Raw genomic sequence first — 22,316 nt, forward strand, 5'->3', positions numbered from 1 at the left:
GTAAACAAGAAATCAGGGATCTTTAAAAAACCAAATCCACTGACCTCTACTCAAGTCAGAGATAAGAAGAAGTTTTGTGCCTACCACGAATCACATGGTCATGATACCCACGAGTGTCGCCAACTTAAGGAAGAGATTGAACAGTTGATCAGGAATGGTAAGCTGACAGATTGGGTTGTCAGAGAGGTGAGAAAGCATAAGGATACTCCCATCATCACTTTAATACCCGAAGCCGAGTCAGAAGCACCTGCATCTACTGAACCCCCAAGAACAGCCAGAGAAGGAAGCATTCATACGATTTTTGGAGGTCCACATGTGGGAGGAGACAGCAGGAGTGCCATGGATAGGTATGCCAGAGAAGCTAAACAACCCCCTCTCACTAATGTCTTTCGTCTTTCGGAGAGACCACCTAAGTTGTTCAAGGGAGAGGATACTCAGATCATATTCTCAGAGGAAGATGCTCGATGGGTCCATCACCCCCACGCCGATGCTCTGGTCGTAAATGTAAGGATTGGATCGAGGAACGTTCACAGGGTGTTTGTGGACAATGGCAGCTCTGTAAACTTATTGTACTACTCCACTTTCCAGAAGATGGGTTTACTAGACAAGGATATGACTCGAAAGACAACCTACCTATACGGTTTCACGGGGGATGCAATCAGAGTTAAAGGGACTATAAGGCTACCGGTAACGCTCGGAGAGGACCCGGTCTCCGCCACCCAAGTGGCTGAATTTATGATCGTAGAAGCCCCAGCCTACTATAATGCTCTAATCGGGAGACCTATTTTGAAAGACATGAGAGTTGTAACCTCCATATATCATCTGTCTATGAAGTTCCCAACTCCCAGGGGGGTAGGTTGTATCAAAGGTTGTCAATATGACTCTAGGGATTGTTATAACCGTACCATAAAGACAGCCTCGAAGTTCAAAGCTGACATTGATCCGGACGAAGAGATGCTCGACTTCAAAGAAGAGAATGCGGAAGAGACAAAAAGATCCTTTAGACCACTCAGGTTCACCAAAGCCTCCACCAACATGATTTATACGGTACAGTTCCCCGAAGAAGAGAACCCACAGCAAATTGGATGGGAAGAAGAAAAGCAGAAGAGGTTAGAATGGAAAGAGACGATAACCGCATTCCCCAACCAAACCATATTGCAAATCGAAGGACCTCCGCCTATGCCATCCGACACATTCGTCGAAGGGATAGTCGAAGAAGCCAACGAAGATGAAACAGAAGAGCAGAAGCTGATGCGGGCGAGAAAGGGAAAGATGGTTATTGACGATCCAACATTACACCCATCAGGTTACCCGAGGCTCCCCCCGTTTGAAGGAGAAAGTTCAAAGTCTGCTGACACTGTTCATCCGAAGGATAATGATGACGATCTAAGAGATGTCGATCTTGACCCCAGACTACCAGAAACACTGCAGAAGATAGGACCAGCCGAGGACACAGTTGGGATCCTGGTTGATGAGAATGATGCAACGAAAGTCTTATTCATTGGTACTCGTCTTGACAATCTGATGAGAAAGAAGATGGTGGATTTTTTGAAAAGCAATCTTGATGTATTCGCCTGGAGCCATGCTGATATGACAGGAATTGATCCGAACATTATGTGTCACCACTTGAACATCGATCCAAGGAAGAAAGGTATCAGACAAAAACGTAGACCCATCAGCGGTGAACGAGCAGAAGCACTAAAAGTGGAGGTCGATAGACTTCAGAAGGTTGGTTTGGTTAAAGAAGCTTATTACCCGGAATGGCTGGCGAACCCAGTGCTGGTGAAGAAGGCCAATGGAAAATGGAGGGTATGTATCGATTTCACAGATCTGAATAAGGCATGTCCAAAAGACAGTTTTCCCCTTCCAAGGATAGATCAACTAGTTGACGCTACTGCTGGCCACGCCCTGTTAAGCTTTATGGATGCCTACTCCGGCTACAATCAGATCCCAATGTATGAGCCAGACCAGGAACACACCTCTTTCATCACGGACCGTGGTCTCTACTGCTACATTAGAATGCCTTTTGGACTTTTGAACGCTGGTGCTACTTATCAAAGACTAGTGCATATGATGTTTAAAGACTTGATAGGGAAGACGATGGAGGTCTACGTTGATGATATGCTTGTGAAGTCTAAGAAGGCCCCAGACCACATCAAACACCTTTCCGAGATGTTTTCGATACTCAGGAAGTTTAACATGAAACTCAACCCACAGAAGTGCGTCTTTGGCGTGGAGTCGGGAAAGTTTTTGGGATTTATGGTAAATCACAGAGGTATAGAGGCTAACCCAGCAAAGATACAAGCCTTGCTTGACATGAGATTGCCCAGCACTGTGAAGGAGGTCCAAAGTCTTACAGGAAGGATAGCCGCCCTCAACAGGTTCGTCTCTAAGTCAACTGATAGATGCCAAGAATTCTTCAAGGTCATCAAAGGAGTTGGGAAAGATTTCAGGTGGACGGCCGAATGCGAAGCAGCTTTCCAGAGTTTGAAGAACCATCTTGCCACACCTCCCATGCTTGCCAAACCTCTAATAGGTGAAACACTTATCCTTTATTTGGCTGTCTCTGATTATGCTATTAGTGCTGTTCTTGTTAGAGAAGAGGGGAACTTGCAGCTGCCTGTGTATTATGTGAGCAAAAGGTTGCTCGATGCTGAGACTAGATACACGAATATGGAAAGGCTGGTTTTCGCCTTACTCCTGGCAGCGAGGAAACTTAGACCATACTTCCAGGCTCATAAAATCGAGGTACGAACCTCCTACCCGTTGCGCCAAGTTCTGTACAAACCTGAGGCTTCAGGAAGGATGTTGAAGTGGGCAGTTGAGTTAGGACAATTCGATATCGAGTACAAGCCCAGAAGTTCCATCAAAGGCCAGGCGTTGGCCGACTTCATATTAGAGTTTCCGAACGACCCTGTGTTGGTGGATGAGGTATCATGTAGCGAGGTAGAAGTTAAGACCGGAGAAGAAGAAGAGGCTTCCTATCCATGGTGGGTGATGAACGTTGATGGGGCAGTTAATCAGGATGGTGCCGGTGCAGGCATCTTACTTACCAGCCCCGAGGGAAGGAGGTTTAAAAGCGCCATACATCTTGGCTTCCCTGCCACCAATAACGACGCTGAATATGAAGCCTTAATTGCTGGATTGAGATTAGCAAAAGAGTTGGGCGTGCAGAGAATCGCAATCCATAGTGACTCGATGTTGGTAGTCTACCAGGTCAATGGGGGGTACCAGGTAAAGGCATACAGAACAGAACTTTACATGAACCTAGTCCGAAGGCTGATTGAAAATTTCAAGACGGTTAGACTCGAACAAATCCCAAGAGAAAGTAACGCCGAAGCTGACTCCCTGGCCAAGGCCGCATCCCAGAAAGATCCTGGAGTTTTAGGAATGATCTCTCTTGAGCTACTTGATCACCCTAGCGTGCCCGAAGCTGAGATACACCAGATCGAAGCGGAAGAAGCTGTCGACACATGGATGACCCCAATCTGGTCTTACATCAAGAATGGTACCCTTCCAGAAGACAAGATGGAGGCAAGAAAACTACGCTATAAGGCAGCCAGGTACGTTGATTATGAGGGGTCACTCTACAAGCGAGGCTTTAACCAACCTCTACTGAAGTGCATCGGAGGCGATGAATGTAACTACATCCTGAGAGAGGTACACGAGGGAATATGCGGTAACCACTCGGGGGGTAGCTCGTTGGCCCAAAAGATACTTCGGCAAGGGTACTACTGGCCTACACTAAAAGAGGATGCACTGAAATTTGCTAAGGGTTGCGATAAGTGTCAGAGGTTCGCCAACTACGTCAACAGTCCTGCAGCTCCGCTTACATCATTGACGAGTCCATGGCCCTTTGCTATGTGGGGAATAGACCTGATTGGCGAGCTACCAAAAGGCAAAGGAGGTGTCAAATATGCAGTGGTAGCGGTTGATTATTTCACGAAGTGGACAGAAGCAGAGCCATTAGCAACTATCACGGCGAAGAAGTTGGTCGAATTTGTATATAGAGCTATAGTGTGCCGCTTCGGCATTCCGTATAAATTGATCTCCGACAACGGAAAACAGTTCGACTGCAAAGAGATGAGGGAGTTATGTGACAACCTAGGAATCAAGAAAGGTTTCTCGGCTGTCAGCCACCCACAGTCGAATGGCCAAACGGAAGCAGTTAACAAGATCATAAAGCATACTCTGAAGGCGAAGCTTGAAGACAAGAAAGGCAATTGGCCTGAAGAGCTACCCAATGTGCTTTGGTCCTACAACACGACTCCTTGAACAACAACCGAGGAGTCACCTTTCAACCTTACCTATGGATGTGAAGCTATGATACCTGTGGAGCTAGGAGCCGGATCATTCAGAAGAGATAATTTCAACCCAGAAGTGAACGAGGTCAACCATCGTCTACACCTGGATATGCTCGAAGAAACCAGATCAGGAGCTCAGCTAAGGATTGCATCATACCAGCAAAGAGTGGCGAGGCATTATAACACCAAAGTCAAGGCTAGGCCATTCCAGGTAGGCGATCTAGTTCTGCGAAGAGTCATGCCAAACACCAAGGTGGCAAGCCATGGAGTCTTCGGAGCTAATTGGGAAGGACCGTACAAGGTAAGAGTGGTGCTGTTTTCTGGAACATATTACTTGGCAGACCTAGAAGGGAGAGACATCCCCCGAGCATGGAATGCCGAGCACCTCAAAAAGTATTATCAGTAGACCAGAAGACCCCTCGTCATCCGACTCATGTACTCTTTTTCCTTACTAGGGTTTTTCCCACGGGTTTTACCTAGGAAGGTTTTAACGAGGCATGATGAAGGATCGACGCGCAAGAGGGGAAGTTGCTGTTTATGTTTTTTTTTTTTTTTTTTTTAAGTTACTGTTTAGAGTATTCAAGCATGAGCCTTGGAACTAATAAAATTACTCCCAAGCCTCGGGGGGTAGGGGTTGTACGTACCCTTCGGCAAAAGCATCATGTAAGCGTACTACTATCAATAAATTTTCAATTTTTTCATATTTGTGTATCTTTGTATTGCTTGGAACATGAAGACCAGGGACGATCTCCCTGCTGCTTTGGAACCTGTCTGCATGTGTAATCGAGACATATGTATGACACCCTCGGGATGAACGGAGAACCGTCTCCACGAGACGGTTCGAAGGAATTCCTATGCCCTGATGGCCCGTACTTCCGGTAAACCATCAGGAAGACCCCCAGGGGTGCAGCTTTGGAGAACCCTCCGGGGTTGGAGTTTTATTTAAAATTGTTTTATTATTACTTTTTTTCTGTTCTACCCAAGTATGGTGGAGGGCGACGACCCACATACTTGGATGCCTGGGATCTAAGTGGATGATTTCCCTACTGTTCCAGAGGCTGAGGTTCCCCAAGTATGGTGGAGGGCGACGACCCACATGCTTGGATGCCTGGGATCTAAGTGGATGATTTCCCTACTGTCCCAGAAGCTGAAATTCCCCAAGTATGGTGGAGGGCGACGACCCACATGCTTGGATGCCTGGGATCTAAGTGGATGATTTCCCTACTGTCCCAGAAGCTGAAATTCCCCAAGTATGGTGGAGGGCGACGACCCACATACTTGGATGCCTGGGATCTAAGTGGATGATTTCCCTACTGTCCCAGAGGCTGAGGTTCCCCAAGTATGGTGGAGGGCGACGACCCACATACTTGGATGCCTGGGATCTAAGTGGATGATTTCCCTACTGTCCCAGAGGCTGAGGTTCCCCAAGTATGGTGGAGGGCGACGACCCACATACTTGGATGCCTGGGATCTAAGTGGATGATTTCCCTACTGTCCCAGAGGCTGAGGTTCCCCAAGTATGGTGGAGGGCGACGACCCACATGCTTGGATGCCTGGGATCTAAGTGGATGATTTCCCTACTGTCCCAGAAGCTGAAATTCCCCAAGTATGGTGGAGGGCGACGACCCACATACTTGGATGCCTGGGATCTAAGTGGATGATTTCCCTACTGTCCCAGAGGCTGAGGTTCCCCAAGTATGGTGGAGGGCGACGACCCACATACTTGGATGCCTGGGATCTAAGTGGATGATTTCCCTACTGTCCCAGAGGCTGAGGTTCCCCAAGTATGGTGGAGGGCGACGACCCACATACTTGGATGCCTGGGATCTAAGTGGATGATTTCCCTACTGTCCCATAGGCTGAAATTCCCCAAGTATGGTGGAGGGCGACGACCCACATACTTGGTTGCTAGTTTTCGCCTAAGAAGAATAGTGGGCGACGATATGCTTGAGACAGCGAGGATTCTTAAGTCTATTATTTGCATTCAGTTAAATAAAATTGCAAGCAACGACTATTTAAAGCATCATGGCGAGGTATAATCATCTATTGCTATGAAAATAAAAGTCGAAGACAAAAGAAATAAAGATTACATTAAATATTTTCATTAATATAAACCCACGATGGGGCGAAGAGTACATAAGAATGACTTAGTAGTCATTGTCTGTCTTGTCCCTAAGGTAAGAATTCTCCACCTTAAGGTCCCGGACGACCTCTCTAAGCTCGTCAATCTTATCTTCAAGGCGATCATTCCGCCTCTCCAGTATCCTGATCCTCGCCTGAAGCTCGGTGATCAGGACCTGCAGCTCGCCTAGTGTCGGGCGAGGAGGAGGTGGAGGAGCGACGCTCGGGTCTGGCATCAATGGTGGAGCCTCGCTCTCCACAGCTCGGTCAAACTCAGCAAAAAGATCTTCGGCAGACATAGTCGACGATTGTGAGAAGGAAGAACGGTGATGAAAAAGTGAGAAAAATAAACTGAGGTAACTTTCTATTTATAAAAAACAAGCGACTCTTTGAATTCCAACCTCGTTTTCAACGAAGAGTCGCGACCCTTCACCAGACTACGACTGTTGGGCATCCTGGGGAAGATCGAAAGTCAAGGACCAACCGCAAAGGACATGTGAAGAGTCCTCGCCCGGTATAGACCCTCGCCCTCAACAGTCGAAAGACGAGTCGTACATGAATAGAGCTAACTGCTACGTATGAAGAGAGATAACCCACCTCGCCCATTGGTAAATGGCGAGGACCGAGAAGTCGTACATAAAGAACCCATGATACCCGCCGTAGGGCATAATTACGGTTGAAGTTTGGAGAAAAAACGACGAAGAATGCTTGTAGAGGACTGAAAGTCCTCGCTCGGGGATGGATCCTCGCCCTGAGAAGCTGTCAGAGACTCAGACGAGTGGATAAGGGAGAGTAACATCCTCGCCCTCTGATAAGGAGGTGCAAGCATAAAATAAGAGCCGGATAAAACTGAGAACGGTGCAAGACCTCGCCCAAAGATGAGTTCTCGCCTGGTAAAAAACCTCGCCCGAGAATGTATCCTCGCCCTGTGCAGCTATCTAAAAAGATGAGTGGTCAAGGGTAGGATGAACCTTCGAGGTACAAGAAGATTCAAAGGCCTCGCCGAAAGTCAGAACCTCGTCCAATGGTCCTTGTCGAATATGCCTAGGACGAAGATAGTCCTCGCCCTATTCTAGACAATGTGATTATCAAGGACGAAGATAGTCCTCGCCCAAGGTTAGATTATTATCTAGTGCAGATGAGCATATACAAACAAGCATAAAAGAAGACATGGCGAGGAAAGTTAAAGCATGATAAATTAAATGTACAAAGTATTACAGCAGCAAGAAGATAATTATCCAAAGTACAGTTGCGAAGCCAATTATGGAGGGCTCGCACTCCAAACGTACTTGAACAGAGTAAAATAAATAACAAGTTCAATTTTTCTGCTGATCAGTAGCAGTAGCAGTTGCCTCGCCATCACCGTCTCCACCACCTTCGGCCGTTTGGGCCTCGCCTGCCTTTTTGGAAAGGGCTTCTTGCTCCGTTTGAATCTTCGCCTGAAGATCCTGCCTCGCCTTCTCAATAGCAGCGGCTTTGGATTCCTTAAACTTCTCCATGAAAGCAGGCGTAGAAGGAGCGAAAAGCTTGGCCCAGTCATAGTTGGGATCTCCAGCCAAGAAATTGACCAGGTAATCAAAGAATCCCATGCTATAGGCATCGCTCAGCTCTTTTGATTTGGACGCTTTCTCGCCCTCGAGCTCTACTTGGAGGCCAGCGATGGTGGAGTTGGCGAGATTGGCAGCGGCGTTCGAAGATTCTGTCAAGTCGTTGAGCGCCTTCTGGAAACTTTTAATCTGGTCATTCCTCGTCTTCATGTCATCCTTGTATTTTTGCTGAAGGTCTTTCAGCTTGTCAGAAGATGAGGTTGCTTCCCTCTTAAGCTCGGCATTTGCCTTGGTCAGCTCTGCGATATGAGCGTTCTTGGCAGAAAGAACGTTCAACCCTTGAAAGAATGCCTCGCCCAAACCCAGCTTAAAGCTGTGTTCAGCTTCCTCGGCCTTCTTGGACGACCAGACTTTAACATCCTCGGCGTCGAAGTGGTCCTCCGCCAGAACCCCGAAGGCCACCGAAACAGAACTGGGAACAGATTCCTCGCCTCTCTTCGGCTTCTTCTTCGAAGCAGCGACCTCCTCCTCATTTCCTCGCTTGCCCTTGTTCCTCGCCCTCTGATCTTTCTCTGTTATGGGGAGGGTTTGCCTTTGGCGAGGAGTGGTGGCGGTATTGATGGAGATGGTGGTGCGAGGCTGCGAAACAGGGACCTGACCACCTTGGGCGAATGGGTTATTACCGAAAGGAAGCTCAGCCATTTTTCCTGAAAAGAAAGCCAAGTACAACGATTAGGCGATGTATGTATGAATGGCGAAGAACATAAATGAAGAAAAAAAAAAAACAGATAATGCAATAAAGATAAGCAGATATGTGGCGACGAGTGTATGCAAAAGGCGAGGAACATTTAGTTGACAATGAAAGCCTAAGTAAATAAATAATGACCAAGACCTATTGGGCGACGCCCTCACCTTTACCGGTTAGAGAAGCTAGAGATCTCTTTAGGCACTCCATGGCTTTCTTGGACTTATTTCTTTTATCAAATTTTATCAAAGGAACTTGACCAAACCCGTCGTTGTAAAAGCCATATTTTTTGAGTGACTCCGGGGTCACCAATTTATCAAGATCCTTCTGGGCGACGTCGAGATCATCAACCCTTTGAGCACGAGCCAAAAGCTCGTCCTTGAGCTCAGCCTGCCGTGGTTTATCTGGAAAAGATAAAGATGAGTTTAAAGAGTAGGCGAGGATGAAAGATAAGAAGGCGACGATGGGGGTACTTACAGGGGTCCAGGTTGAATGAGACCCTCTGGCGAGGAATGTCATAGAGATAGAAATAATCGGGCTTCCAGAATTTCATGTTACTGGGGTTCCCGACTGAAAAACCCTTCTTATGATGACAAGGGTGAAGAGTGAGGTAGAAGAAGCCATAGTCCTCGCCCGTTTTTCTCAGAGAAAGGAAGTGATCCATCTCAAGCATGGAAGGTTCTGGGAACCCGAGGTCGCGGTACATCATGTAGATGCCTATGGCGAGCCTCCAGCTATTTGGGCCAATTTGAATAGGGGCGACGCCATAGTGGTTTACAAGTTTCAGTAACCAGGGATGCATAGGCCATCCAAAACCAAGCTCCACCAACTTGTTAGTCAACACCATGCGAGGACATGGGAGACAATCAAAGTTAAATCTATGCATTCTCATGAAACGGCGAGGACGGTACCATCTCCCCTGAAGGTTGTAATATTCTATCATCCACATAATCTCGTCTGAAGTAATTTCTGAAGAAAGACCAGCACAAGTGACTGTATTGTTGAGATGGCGATGCTTGTTCCTTTCCTTCTCCGGAACATCGTCCTCGAAGTCGAAGTCTAAATCGTGATTGAAAGTCTGAGGAATGTAAGGATGATTGGGGGGAGAAGGACATTCCATGGCATAGCGAAGGGGCGAGGCAGATATTGTGGCCTCATCATCCTCGCCCTCGGCTGCAGACTCTCTGTCAGACCCTTGCTCTTCTTCATCCCGGTTCTCGTCCCCACCTTCTTCATCGTCTTCTTCATCCTCCTCGCCCTCAGGAAGGTCATGATAAATATTTCGGCAAATCCGGAGCTGCTTGCCTTTCCCAACTCCCAAGATTGGGTGAGAAGACTCAGGAAGATCTAAATCCCCGAACAGCTCCTCTAAAGAGTCGTCACTTCTGTGAGGTTTATGGACGCTTTCTGCATCGCTAGAGGAGATACTGACTACTTCTTGTTGGTCTGGGCGACGAGAAGGACCTGCCTCGCCCTGATGAGCCCTCAGCCATGCTGGGTCCAGGTCCTCGCCCGCTCTTGGGTCGACCTTGATTGATGACCATGAATCGAACGGGACACCAGCACTGGGGTGTGAACGCTGGGAATTCGTCATCTGAAAGAGAGATGGCGAGAATAGAATCAATGATGATAATTGGTAAACGGAGGAAAGGGAGAAGTCAAGATAAGGAATACAAACGTAAAGGGCGACGACGCTTATGCTAGATCCTCGCCCTTAGCGAATATTATGACCTTGATTTAACAAGGTCCTCGCCCACGATTATCTGACGCATACGTTATTATGCCTAATTCGTATTTGAGGGATCTATGATGCCTAGGTCATGATTAAATGCAAGATAAGGAAATTCACAGAAAATTAAATTGCAAGAAGCTGCTGTACGTACCTGTGATTTCAGAAAGGAGAATAAGGTGCGAGGCCTTGATAAGAGCGTCGCCTAATGTAGATCTTTCGAGAGAGAAATCCAGCAGCACTTCGTGGGAGTAAGATGAATAAATGGAAGAAAAGAAGCCGCCTTTATATAGAGGTGAGAAGAGGCGGGAAATCTACAACTGTCAGAGCCACGTGGCGTGCCCCGATTGGACAGATTTCTCGTGCTTCGAGGCACGACTCTTAAACCAGAATGACGACTTATGGAAGATCGATCCGATTTTTTGGAGATTTTCCTAGAAATCTACAAGTCACTACGAAGATTTTTATATATATCGAGCTGGAGGAGGCGAGAACGAATCATATTCCTCGCCCATTGCTTCTTTAAAACCCTTTCGCACCAGTGCTTCAAGGGCTTGGGGGGTAGTTGTTATGGCTAAATATCAACTCGGCAGATGATTGCGTAAACCTCGCCTCAATTCACGGAAGGAACCAATTTTCGAGATTGTCCTCGCCCATTATATGGGCCTCGCCATCTATGAAGCCCAGGAAGTGAGGACCCAGTAACATATGGACCCAGGTCAACGGGACGGTCCTCGCCCAGTTAGTGTCCTCGCCCAATATGGACCCTCGTCCTAGGCAGGTATCAGGCTACACGGCCCATTGACTAGCGGCCCAGGTCTTCAAGAGAGAGTCCTCGCCCATTGTTGAAGGACCTCGCCCATTGCTTACCTTCCTCGCCCAATACTGAAAAGGGCCTAATACGCCTGGCTCTCAGGCCTGGTTATTGTTGTTTAATCTAGGGCCCAGGCCCACCATCAGCCTCGCCCTAAGAGAGGACGGAGGGCTGGCCCAAACAGCTGAGTCTGAGGAGGTCCACGTGGGCTAGTGCTGGTCAGCCCACCTAGTTCCATGCTCCTCGGAGGAGGCTGGGCTCCAGAAGCCCATATCCATCTGATCTATGGCGGTGGCCCATAGCTGGAACCGGGGAATGAGAAACCTATTCTGATTAGGTTACTTGTTCCCCAAGAACTACGTCTGGCTTGATCCCTATAAATAGGGTACGTAGGCACATCGTTTGGGGATAAGTCACAACCCTTGCAAGAACGAATACTCCTTCGCTCTTGTGAGAAAACCCTGATTCCCTGAACGATCTCAGCCAAACCTAAAATCACCACCCATACTCCGTCGTCCGCCGTCATCATCCACCACAAGTTCCAGCAACCCTCCCCGAATCTTGTTATCACCAGATTCCTCCGTTAACAACTCTATATATATATGTTCTATTGGAGTATGACTCTATATATATATATATATGAATTTTATTTCACTACAAACCAAGGTAGCATACAAACCTAAAAACCACTAATTCCACTCCCATTTTTGCTATTAGCATTCCATAATTGTTAACCGCACTCCATTTTATTTTTATTCATTTATTTTTTAATTAATTTTCTGGGGGGCCCACGCTGACGTGGCAGCAGACCTGCTGCTGACGTGGCAGGTGCTTTTTATATCCATAGAGTGGGACTCATATATATAGATACACACACACATACATATATATGTGCTTTTTATGTTGATTTTGTGCTTTTTTGCGTTCTACCCTGTGCCATGTCAGCACTGGGGTCCACGTCACCTGCCACATCACTCTGCCACGTCAGCACGGGGGCACGTCATCTTCCACTTCAGCAAGTGCTGACGTGGCACCTGCCACGTCAGCAGCAGGTCTGCTGCCACGTCAGCGTGGCCCCCTTAGAAAATTAAAAAAAAAAGAGCTCATATACTTCATTCAGCTAAATATAACAAGAAGTCTAACTTTGACAGGCACTGGTTTGAGCTTCGTAGACAGCCGACGTGGAGAACTCTTTCAACTAGTGAAAGTTCAAAAAGAACTAAACTAAGCAATTCCGGAAAGTATTCATATCGAGAAACAATGATACACCAACAAATGAAAATGTTGTTGAATCCCCGACTCGTCCTAAAGGTACAAAAGCGGCTAAAAGGAAAGGAAAAAGGAAAGCAAGAACTATAAAAGCATCTGATGTGTATGAAGAATTACGAGCTAGTATGCATGTCGAAAGTTGAACTTAATAGAAGCATTAAATGAAACTCGTCAACTAGAAATCGAGACTCGACAAAAAGAGATAGAGGCAATGCAAATTGAGATGAAAATAAGTCATTCTGGCAGATACTACCAAAATGAATGATGCTCAACGGAAGGCTCATTCAAAATTGCTTGAAAAAATTATGGCAAGAAATTAATCTAGATGTTGGAAGCTAGTGCTTGTTTTTATTTCTTTGTTTTCCAGCCGTTGGAAGCTTTTGCTTGTTTTTTATTCTTTTGTATTCTAACTGTTGGAAGTTTGTGCTTGTTTTTATGTCTATGTATTCTAGCCGTTGGAATCTTGTGCTTGTTTTTATTTTTGTGTGATCTAGCCGTTGGAATATATTCCTTTTAATTACCTTCTATATAAAGTACTTGTCTCAATACATTTAGTTCACTTTCATATGAATCAAAACCCTCACTTTCATATGGATCATACACTCTCACTAGAAAAATTAACTGAAAAATTTATTCATGAGTTTTGCTACGATGATACTGAAGACGATTGTATTCTCGAACTCTACCATGAAAGGCATGGACAGAGCTCGAGATCCATGTTTAAAAATAGTATATTCCGAGATCGTGGAGCAGGGCATCGACGTTTGGTGAATGGTTACTTTTCCTCCATATTGTGGATGATCTTTCAAATTTCAATCCATACTTTCAACAAAAGGTCGATGCAGTGGGAAGAAAAGGTTTACCACCTTTACAAAAATGCACTGCAGCAATACGCATGTTGGCTTATGGAGTATCTACAGATGTTGTTGATGATTACGTTCGTATTGGAGAGACTACCGCAATAGAATTGCTTGAAAAATTTCACCTCCGGTGTAATTATGATATTTGAAGGTGAGTAATTTCGAAAGACAAACTCTAATTACGTACAAGGTTTATTATAGATGGGTGAGGCTTGTGGCTATTTTGGTATGATGGGCAGTATTGACTGCATGCACTGGCAATGGAAGAATTGTCCTAAAGCATGGAAGGGCATGTTCATGAATGGTCACAAAAGAGTTGCAACAATTGTACTGGAAGCGGTTGCTTCATTTGATCTATGGATATGGCATGCATTTTGCAAGTTGCTGGATCAAATAATGACATAAATGTTTTAGATCGATCAGCGGTCTTTGATGAGGTGCTACAAGGTCATGCTCATGAGGTAAACTATACTATCAACGTAAATAATTATAATATAGGATATCACTTAACAGATGGAATTTATCCTGAATGGGCAACATTTGTTAAAACGATACCACGTCCGCAAGGTGATAAAAAAAATTTTATTTTCAAAATATCAAGAAAGCCAAAGATTAGACGTTGAACGAGCGTTCGGGGTGTTACAGTCCCGTTTGCTATTTTGGGACAAGACAGATCTTGGGAGAATCATGAGAGCCTGCATCATAATACATAAAATGATTGTTGAAGACGAAAGGGACACATATGCAACTCAATTTCCCATTATCAATGTATGATGATGCAGTCAATGGCTTATCGCAACCAAACTTAGGTGAAGAACCTTTTATCCCGTATGAAACGTATATTCAAAACAATATACGGATGCGTGATAAACGGACACATCGTCAGCTGCAAAATGACTTGGTTGAGCATATATCGCAGTTCCACAACAATCGTTATTTTTTTTTAATATTGTATCATTTAAATTTGATATTTTAAGTGTGCTGTTTTTACTCCATGTTTTTTAATAATATGATGCATTTTAATTATGAGTCATTTTTTTATTTTAATAATACATTCAAAATTTTTAATCACTTTTATTTGATCATTATAATTTTAACACCAGTAACTTAAATTTAAATGTAAATTACATAATCATTTAATTATATATATATATATATATATCATAATAATAATTTATGAGGTCCTAAGAAATATGGAAGTGGGCTTAGTATTACATGAGTGGGGGTCACTTTTTTTACAAACCCACTTGGGGCTGAATTGTCACACACGTGTCGGGGGAGGGGAAAGTGGGACTGCCCACTTTGGTTGCTCTAAGACCACCCGCAACGCGGGGTCACTTCCTTCCTCGGGCCACGTAAAATGGACTTGGGCGGTAGAGGTTGTTGTTTTTTACGTTGGAGGAGAGGCGGACAAAGTGGCCAGTCCCACCATGGTGGGCTCGACCACTTCCTCTCTTCTTAATATTTTATTATTATTTTAACATGCATGTATTGTTTTATGTCTAAACTGATGTGTTCTTTTTATTTTGTGGGTCCAATATAATGTGACAAATGAGCTTATGCAATGGTCGAATTTGGCTGCTTCTTCTTGAAACCCACTTTGCAGTGAGGTGGCTTGCATGGTGACCCACTGAAAGTGGGAAATGGGACTGAGCAATGGAGGTGCTCTAAGAGCAACTACAATGCGGACCCAATTCATGCATTGGGCCGCGTGAAATGTCCCTGGCCTGCTGAGTGTACAAACCACGATGTTGTGTGAAACCACTGATTCGTATTCAGTCCCACTTCCGTGGTCCGTCCCACTTCCTCAGCTTTTCATTTTTTTATATTTGTTTTACAGGGAAATGGCCGGTGAAAAAGTGAGGCGCATGTGCCACTACTATACCTACTGTTGTTACCTATTAAAGTTAATAATACTAACGTTATAATCACAACGAATAGATAACGTATATATTGAAAACAGTAACATTTTACTCTATAAATAGAGATTTCACACCACATTTTTCATATTTTCACTTCTTAAAAATATTTCTCAATTTGTTTCCTACCAAATAATGAATCCAAATAATCCCCCATCTTCAAATTCTCGAAATTCAAACCCTCAATATCCATATCCATATCCAAATCCTTATTTTCCAAATTCGCCAAATTTTAATTTTACTTCTCAAATTCCGAATTCTCAATATCAATAATCCCAAAATTCTCAATTTCCATTTTTATATCCCCCAAATTCTTCATATCAATTTCCATTTCCTCCATTTTCAAATTCACAATTTGGAACCCAACAAATACCAGTCAATATCCAAAATTCTCCGGAATCGCAAGTGCCAGCTTTTGGTCACCAAAGCATTATTGATCTAAATGAAGATTGCGAAGGAACTGACGATTTACTAAAAATTACCGGTCAGTGGAGGTGGGTCAAAGATAAACTCTTAATAAGTGCATGGTTGAATGTGTCGATCAATCAACTAATTGGTACTAATCAAAAAGCAGATGCATTTTGGACCCGAATTCATCAATACTGTGAAGAAGATAATCCTGGTGTCATTAAAAGAAGAGTTCTGACAATGAAAAAAAGGTGGCAAAGAATAAATTAAGGTGCTCAAAGATTTGGTGCGTGTTATGATAAGGCTGAGCGAAAAATTGGGAGTGGTTCAAACTTGGACAACATAATTGAGAAAAGCTCACCAAGACCATTTAACTAATTACAAGAAGAAGTCTAACTTTGAGTTTCATTGGTGTGAGCTTCGTAGACATCCCAGGCGGAGAACTCCTCCAACTAGTGCAAGTTCTAAAAGAATTAAATTAAGTAGTTTTGGAGCTTACTCTTCAGAAGGAAATAATGGTACACCAACATCTGAAGAATTTGAACCGGTTCGTCCTAAAGGTACGAAAGCTGCAATTAAAAAGAGGGGAAAGGGGAAGGCCACAGCTGCAGAAGTTGATGAATGGGAATCGTTACAAGTTAATCAGTATTGATATATGTTTTAGATCGATCACCAGTATTTGATGATGTGCTACAAGGTCGTGCTCCAGAGGTGGATTTTACTATCAATGGAAACAATTATAATATGAGATATTACTTAACTGATGGAATATATCCTGAATGGTCAACATTTGTTAAAACGATACCGCGTCCAAAAAGTGAGAAAAGATAATTATTTTCAAAATATCAAGAAAGGCAAAGAAAAGATGTTGAACAAGCGTTTGGTGTGTTACAGTCCCGTTTCGAAATTGTATGTGGTCCGACACGCTTTTGGGACAGAGCAGATCATGGGAGAATCATGAGAGCATGCATCATAATACATAACATGATTGTTGAAGACAAAAGGGACACATATGCCACTCAATTTGTTTCTCTACCAACTTATGATGATGCAACAAATGGTTTACCGGAACCAAACTTAGGTGAAAAACATATGTTCAGAACAGTATGCAAATGCGTGATAAAATGATATGTCATCAGCTACAAAATGACTTGGTTGAGCATATTATGCAGTTCCATAATAATCATTAATTTCTTTTATTGTAACGTTTAAATTTAATATTTTCTCATGTGATGTTTTATATGTAATGTTTTTATATAATATGGTGCATTTTATTTACATTTTAAATTTTTAATCACTTTATTATTATTATAATTTTATTTTAGAATTTAAAATTAAAAAGTCAAATCATTTTATTAGTAAATTGAATAAATAACGTTAACTTAAGTAAATGCGTTCACTTTTTTATTACTACCGAATTGTTCACTTAAGTTTAGTTAAATTACCGCGTTATGGACCCATGAAATTTAAAAGAGTTTTGTCAAAAGATGTGAAACGGGCTCAGCATTAGGGGCACATGATCATTTCATTTCCCAGGACCTCTTCTACTTATGTGGCTTCTGCATGGGGTCATAAATTAAGAAAAATAGCCCCAATCACTGTGGGTGCTCTAAGAGCAGGTACATTGGGAGCCCAACTCCTTCCTCAGGACTCGTGAAATGACTTGGCCAATATTCATTTTTTGTTTTACCATTGCATGAGCTATATCAGAAATGGCCAAGCCCACCGTGGTGACCAGGATTGGTTACTGACCTGATGTTCTTTAAGTATTATTTTAAGTAGTGTTCCATGTTATCCACTTATTTTGGTATTAAATGTATGCGTGGAGTACATACTATGTAAGACTCGTGACTCCTTTGCGTTGTAGGAACTTGGCCACATTTTTATTAAATCCCAGTTCGTGCTTATGTGTCATCTTGGAGGATGAAAAGTATGGGAAATGGTCTCCTGCTTTAAAGATGCTCTAAGAGCAGGTGCAGTGTACGAGCCCAAGTCCACTGCCATTTCCTTCTATTTGAAGCCAAGTAAACAAAACATGGGCTTGGTAAATTAAGTGGCCAACTAGCTCCAACGCAAAGTGCAAGTCCAATTTTTAGTAGGCCCTACTTAATTATTATTTAATTAGTTTTATATAATTTATTTTATAAAATAATTAAGATATATATATATACACACACACACACACACACACATATACATATATTAATTAATGATGAAATGATTTAAGAGATTTCAAAAAAAAAAGGAAAGATTAAAAAAATGTATCAATATGAAATTTTTAAAATTTAATTATTTTTTTTTGCCAAGAAAATTTAAATATTAATAAGATTGAAATAAAAATTACTTTTATTAAAATACATTACATGATAAAAAAGAATATATTACAAGAAGATGACAATTTAAAAGATTACATCTGAAACAAATTAGCTACTATTATGGAATATTGTGATATGCTCAACTAGATCGGATTGTAGTTGACGATGTTTCTGCCTATCACGAAGTTGGATAGTCCTCCAGATATATATTTCATAAGAGGCTAAAGGTTCTTCGCCTAAGTTTGCAGGTGACAAGCCATCTGTTGCATTATCGGAAGATGGTAAAGGGCCAAAGGGAGTGGCGTATGTGTCTCTCTCATCCTCAATGATCATATTATGTAGTATAATACACGCTCTCATTATCTTAGCGAGATCTTCTTTATCCCAGAATCGTGCTAGTCTGCGTACAATTGCAAATCGAGATTGCAAAACTCCAAATGCCCTTTCTACGTCTTTTCGTTGACGTTCTAGATATTTGGAGAATAATTTTCTCTTCTCACCCTATGGGCGTGGAATTGTTTTCACGAACATAGCCCATTCTGATAGATTCCATCTGTTAGATAGTACCCCATGTTATGGTAGTTACCATTAATATTGTAATTTACCTCAAGAACAAGGCCTTCTAGTGCATCATCAAATATTGGTGACCGGTCTTAACACATTTATATCGTTATTAGAACCAGCAGCTTCGAAAAATGCATGCCATATCCATAGGTCCGATGAGGCAACAGCCTCAAGCAATATTGTTGGAACTCCTTTATGACCACTCATGAACATCCCTTTCCATCCTTTAGGGCAATTTTTCCACTACCAATGCATGCAGTCAATACTATCCATCATTCCGGGAAAAACACGAACCTCTCCTATTTTTAGGAGACGTACATCATTTGAGTTTGGATTTCGCAAATATTCACTCTAAAAAATTAAAATAACAGTGGTGACAAATTTTTTCAAGCATTCAATTGTAATGGACGTACCAATGCGTACATAATCATCAACTGCATCTGCTCCAACTCCATATGCCAACATACGTACGGCCGCCGTGCATTTTTGTAAAGGTGATAGGCCCTTTCCTCCGAATGCATCAACCGTTTGCTGAAAATATGGATCAAAATTTGAAAGAGCATCCACAATTCGGAGGAACACGTGTCTTCCCATTCGAATCCTTCGTCGGAATGTATCTACAAGGTATTCTAGATTTTGAGCAAAATAATCTCTCACCAAACGTTTTCATGAATCTAGCCCATTCAGGATAGATTCCATATGTTAGATAGTACCCCATATTATAGTTGTTACCATTAATATTGTAATTTACCCCAAGAACACGACCTTCTAGTACATCATCAGATATTGGTGACCGGTCTTAACACATTTATGTCGTTATTAGAACCAACAACTTCGAAAAATGCATGCCATATCCATAGGTCCGATGAGGCAACAGCCTCAAGCAATATTGTTGGAACTCCTTTATGACCACTCATGAACATCCCTTTCCATGCTTTAGGGCAATGTTTCCATTGCCAATGCATGCAGTCAATACTACCCATCATTTCGGGAAAAACGCTAGCCTCTCCCATTTTTAGGAGGCGTACATCATTTGAGTTTGGATTTCGCAAATATTATGTTAGATATAATTGATGATTACTAATGTTCTTAAAGTTTGTTTTAGAACAGGAATCATCAGAGTTTAATCTGGAAGCTGATCAGAGTTTAGTAAAGTCTGACAGAGTTTGATAAAGTCTGATCAGAGTTTACATAGTCAAGACTCGTCAGAGTTTACACGTGGAAAGAGCTCAGAAGCGGATATACTTCAAGGAAGGATAGAAGCGGAGGAGTGATTTACTGGCTATGGAAACTAAACAGAAAACTGGAGCAATCTTTGATTGATAGAATACATAGCTGATTTATAGGATATCAAATCAGAGATTGATTTTGTAACTGTGTCTATATAAACACAGATTAGGGTTACTCTAGAAGAGTTGAGTTATCGAGCACATTGTTAAGAACCCTGGCAGCTCTTAGTGATACAATATAAATCACTGAGAGAGTTTTTGTAACCATCAAAGCTTTGTGAATATAACAGTTTACTACTTTCAATCTCTCATATTGTCATACTGTGTTACAGATTGTGATCACTATATCATATTATATAGTGAGTTAATAGGACCTAACAAGTGGTATCAGAGCCAGCTCTGTTAAGATTACTACAGTGAGATCTTAATCACAATCATGTCTGAAAAATCACAAGCTTCATCCTTTAGAGTTCCAATCCTTAAGGCATCTGAATATCCAGTCTGGAAAGAGAGAATGATAATATTCTTAGACTCTGTTGATCTAGAATACCTTGACAGGATCTTTGATGGACCACATATGCCCACCAAGCTCTCTGTTGGGCTTGCTGATGAACCTCAGAAGATGGTTCCAAAAGAAAAGAAAGATTATACCCCTGAGGACATCCTGTCAATTGGTAAAGACTCCAAGGTGAAACACCTTCTGCACAGTGCCCTTGACAATGCAATGTCTAATAGGGTGATTGGGTGCAAAACTGCTAAACAAATCTGGGATGCTCTGGAAACCAGATGTCAGGGAACTCAGGCCATAAAGAAAAATAGAAAAACAATCCTTACACAGGAGTATGAGCACTTTGACTCAAAGTCTGGTGAGTCCTTGACAGATCTGTATGACAGATTTGTCAAACTGCTGAATGACTTATCTCTGGTGAACAAGGAATATGATCTTGAAGACTCAAACCTCAAATTTCTTCTGGCTCTTCCTGAAAAGTGGGATTTGAAAGTCACCACAATAAGAGACAATCTTGATCTTGGAGAAATGTCTCTTGATGATGTTTTTGGAAGACTGAAGACCCATGAACTTGAGATGGAGCAAAGAAGCAAACGTCATGGAGGCAAATCAAAGTCTGTTGCTCTGAAAGTTCAAGAGGAAGCTGCTAAGAACAAAGGAAAAGCTCATGTCACAAAGTCTGACATTGAGTCATCAAACTCTGATGACTCAAACTCTGATGTCTCAGACTCTGATGACAGTGATGGTGAAATGATGCAGTTAGCAGCATTGATGGTGAAAAGCTTCAAGAAATTGGCCTACAAAAAGTTCAACAAAAGCAAAAGTTTTTCAAGGAAAGACAGAAACTCTGACAGAGTTTATGATAAGAAGAACTTCAAGAAGAATGAAGGCAAGGAAGGGAAAGCTGGAAAAGCTGACAAGTATACCTGTTTCAACTGTGGTGAAAAAGGTCACTTTGCATCTGAATGCAAGAAAGCCAAGAAGGAAAAAGAAAAAGCCTTTATCACCAAGAAAGGAAACTGGACAGATACATCTGATTCAGAAGAAGAAGTCAATTATGCTCTGATGGCAAACACTGACAACAGCTCTGAATCTACTGCAAAGGTACCTCATTCTACTCTTGCCTTTGATACTGAAGATATAACTGAGTTAAGATTGTTTCTTAAAACTTTGCATATCAGCTTTAGAGATCAGACTTTAGAAAATGAAAGATTAAAATCTGAAACTCTAAGTGTAAAGAAAAGGAATGATTATCTAGAAAAAGAATTAGTTCAGATGTTGGAAGTTCAGAAAGAAAGAGATGATGCTGTCATTGTCAAAGATGAATTATTAAAGAGGTATGCATCTCTTCAATCAGAACTTGCTAAGGAAAGGGAGATCATTAAGACATGGACTAATTCAGGCAAAACTACTCAGGATATCTTAGGTAGTGGAAACTGGAAGAAGGGACTAGGTTACACTGATAACTCAGAAGCTGAGTCATCAAAAACAGAGTTTGTTAAAACTCAAAAACCTAAGGTTAAACCTGTTAAATTTGTTGCTGAATCCTCTAAGTCTAAACAGAATAGACCAAAATCAGAGATTAACAACAATTTAAAATCTGATAAGCCCAAACAGGTTAACATAGGACTGATGACTCAGAAACAGCTTAAACATAAGCTTAAAGAGGTAAAGTCTGATAGCAAAGACAAGGAGCCTAGGAAAAATAGAAATGGCAAGGTTGGAATAGACAAAAGTAATAACTACATGCCTATTCCAAATGCACCTAGGAAGACATGCCATAACTGTGGGAATACTAATCATCTTGCTAATTTTTGCAGGAAGAACAAGGACATTAACTCTTTACCTACAAAGTCTGGAGTTAGAAAAAGTAGTATTAGATTTAAACCACAAGATCCTTGTTTTCATTGTGGTAGTTTATGGCATTCTATCTATACTTGCAAAGAATATCATAGTTTGTATTATGATTATTATCAATTGAAAC

The 22,316-nt window shown here is 42.4% G+C and overlaps 1 pseudogene; it reads right to left on the reverse strand.

Annotated features, from left to right (window-relative positions):
* Nucleotides 1–18,139: 18,139 nt before the first annotated feature.
* Nucleotides 18,140–19,608, reverse strand: LOC108225817 (uncharacterized; annotated as a pseudogene).
* Between the last annotated feature and the right edge of the window lie 2,708 nt (nucleotides 19,609–22,316).

Source organism: Daucus carota, chromosome 6 (genome assembly GCF_001625215.2).
Source record: "Daucus carota subsp. sativus chromosome 6, DH1 v3.0, whole genome shotgun sequence".
NCBI lineage: Eukaryota > Viridiplantae > Streptophyta > Magnoliopsida > Apiales > Apiaceae > Daucus > Daucus carota.